This window comes from Otolemur garnettii, unplaced genomic scaffold (genome assembly GCF_000181295.1).
Source record: "Otolemur garnettii isolate 467f Iridium unplaced genomic scaffold, OtoGar3 scaffold00030, whole genome shotgun sequence".
Lineage (NCBI taxonomy): Eukaryota > Metazoa > Chordata > Mammalia > Primates > Galagidae > Otolemur > Otolemur garnettii.
The window spans coordinates 8,595,866-8,599,410 of record NW_003852425.1 but is presented as its reverse complement, the minus strand read 5'-3'; positions in this window follow the sequence as shown (position 1 = coordinate 8,599,410).

The window sequence follows — 3,545 nt, the reverse complement described above, 5'->3', positions numbered from 1 at the left end:
TATCTATTGCTCTTGGTGCTGTTCTGGGAACTTGTTATTTATTAATGAACAAAATGAGAATAAATCTCTATCTTCATGAGGCTTACCCACTAAAATGTTAAAATAAGCCTAGTAAATTAGTTTAGTAGTACAATAAGAAGCTCTTCTCTCTTTTTGAATTTGAATAAATATTGACAAGAAAATAGAATCTTGTTTACTTTCAAGTCATATCTAAAAACAGGGTTAGAAATGCATGCCGCTATTGAGAAATCCAGAGTAAAAAGGAAAGTACAAGTAAGAAAAACATGCCAAGCCCCAAACAATCCATCACTCTGTTAGCATCTGTTCCTTAATTATCTAAACATCCCAAGTGCTCAAGACTTTTGTTTCTGCCAAGTATTATAAAATAAATCAAGATTTTTTTGTTCAAGGATATACTGGTCAGATGTTCAGTTTGGCTATTATTCTCAAGTTATTCTCATTTCATAGCAAAATAACAATTTACAACTGGAAGAAACCTGAGAGATTATCTACTCACATCTCTGTTCATTAGATATCATTGGTAAGACCCTCTTCGTCACAGTCAAGTACAAATATAGTCACATTAGTCACTAGGTCCAAATCTTATTAGGATGCTAAAAAAAGTTTTCATAGGGGGCGGCACCTGTAGCTCAGTGAGTAGGGCACTGGCCCCGTATGCCGAAGGTGGAGGGTTCAAACTTGGCCCCAGCTAAACCGCAACAGAAAACAGCCAGGCGTTGTGGTGGGCACCTGTGATCCCAGCTACTTGGGAGGCTGAGGCAAGAGAATCTCCTAAGCCCAAAAGTTGGAAGTTGCTGTGAGTTATCAAAAAAAAAAAGAAACAAGTTTTCATAAATGAAAGGCATATGGAAACGAATCACTAAGAGCTTATTCCATATGTTGAACTTCTGTTCCTGTGAGGTCCCTGCTATTTTAGTTCATGTTCACATGTCGAGATTGTTCCTAAACCTACACCTTGGCCAGGCAGGGGCAGCTACCTGAGGGGTGGAGTTTCCAACACCCAGGTACCACAATCGGCCCTTAGCTCTATCCAACCGCCCAGATTCCCCTTTCCATTAAGATGAGCTCCTGTTTTGACCTCGAAACTCCTTGTGACAGCAGATCTCAAGGTGTACTAACATAATCCAAAGTTCCAAGTTCATATTTAATACTTTTCTTTGTAGGAGACATCTGCACCCCCCCAAATTGCCCAAGTGTCCAAGTAACCTGTTCCCTCCCCTCAGTACTCAGTTCTACTCCCCAGGGAGTCTGAGAGTTGTGTTGTTGGGATGGGGGGTTCTCTCTCGCTTTTCTTGAGACACTCTATTTGAGATTAAGAAAACTGATTTCCAAACAGAATCAAACAGATCTAACTCCACATTCGAATTCACTTCATATACAGATAGCCAATTTAGATAAAGTAAGTCATCTAAAGGAAAGTCTGCTCTCAAAATCCAGGGTTAAAATGATGCTTCCTATCTGTTTTTAGCAAGAAAGGAAGTATATATTCTTTTACTCTCAACTCTCCCTTTACTCTGACAGTTTTTTTTTTTTGTCTTTCCCTACCCTAACCCCACTTTAATTTTTGCTTTCATGTTACATTGTGTTTATCTTTATACATCTTCTTTAAAATGTCCTGAATGAGACAGAGTATCAATGTGAGTACTTGATATGACAAAAGGATATAATGTTTATTCTTTTTATTTTGTTATTAAGAATATACATGAGCTCCTGAGCTCAAGCAAATCTCCCTCCTCAGCCTCCCACAGTGCTGGGATTACAGGTGAGCCACTTGCCTGAGCGAGAGTGAGACCCCGACTCATGAAAAAAATGGAAAAACCCAGCTGGGCGCCTCAGGAAGTGCCTGTAATCCCAGCAGCTTCTGGAGGCTGAGGCAGCAGGATGCCCACAAGCTGGAGTCTGAGGTTGCAGTGAGCTACCAAGCCACTGCACTCTGCTCAGGGGCATAGGGTGGGACTCCGTCTCAACAAAAAAAAAAAAAAAAAAAGGAAAGAAATAAAAAATAAGCAATGAAATAAAATAAAATAAAGTAAAATAATATACATGAAGCCAGGTGTGGCTCGTGCCTGTAGTCCTAGTACTCTGAGAGGCCCAGGTGGGTGGACTGCCTGAGCTCACAGGTTTGGGAGGTTTGGGGCCAGCCTGAACAAGAGTGAGACCCTGTCTCTGAAAAAAACAAACAAACAAACAAAAACGCCAGGGTTTGTGGCAGGCACCTGTAGTCCTAGCTACTAGGGAGACTGAGACAAGAGAATTGCTTAAGCCCAAGAGTTTGAGGTTTCTATGAGCTATGACGATGATGCCACAGCACTCTACCAAGTGTGACAAAGTGAGACTCTTGTCTCAAAACAAAAAAAAGACTATTCATGGATGAAAGTTGACACTATTTCCTTGCCAGTCCTACCTCCCTCTACCAGTATTTGTACAACACCTGTAACCCCCAGACCACTGGGGTGGCCTAGTTGGAAGATTTACTATACAGATGATGGAGGGATAGAGTTCTTCTCAATGTTCAAGAGATTTAGCTAAATACCTAACTAGACAAATAAGACAAATCATGGCCACTAGTATGGGCCTGGGCCTCAGTACTCATCGCATGAAGATACTGGAAAAGGACATTTAAAATTACTTCCTTCAAAATATCCTTGATCATGGAACCTATGTAGGTGTTTTTACTTCAATTTCCCAAAACTTTTAAAAATGAATTAAGTTTTCCTTGCAATCTTTTATTTAATTAATTTTTTAAAAAATTCAAGGGCATTTAATAAATATATTATTCTGTGCATACTATAAAATAGCTGTCTTAAATCAATATTTTTATTCAAATTTCCCAAACTGTTATTGTCTTCAAAATTGAAAATCAATGCTAAAATTTTCATTATGATTGTGCTTATTGGTTTATTCATGGATATCCATACTATTTTTATTTCTTTTTGTGCCATCACTGAATACATAAAAGTTTATTGAGATTAAATATTCACTTTATGCTGAGGCTTTGATGAATATAAAATATATTATTTGTTTGCTACTTTTGTCCCTAAATTCTAACTCTAATTCCCAATTGTTTTGGTATATAATCTATCTATAGTAAATTCTAAATAGTTGGAATTTAGCTTTTGATCCAAATGAAGTCTATTATACTGAATGGGTCTACCATTCTATGTATTCAAAATAGCAAGTGCCAAATTGGATAGTTTAATTATCATTTAACACAAGGTGCAATACCTGTATACAGCTTTTTAAGTCATTGTAAAAAGAAGAGACTGTCACCTTAAACACAACAATGTAAATCTACATTAAATATATGAATATTACAATATATCCCAAGCTCCATTAAATTAAAACATAGAAAAATGAGCATTTAGGCTCGGCGCCTGTGGCTCAAGCGGCTAAGGCGCCAGCCACGTACACCTAAGGTGGCGGGTTCGATTCCCCAGCCCGACCCGCCGAACAACAATGACGGCTGCAACCAAAAAATGGCCAGGCGTTGTGGCGGGCGCCTGTGGTCCCAGCTACTTGGGAGG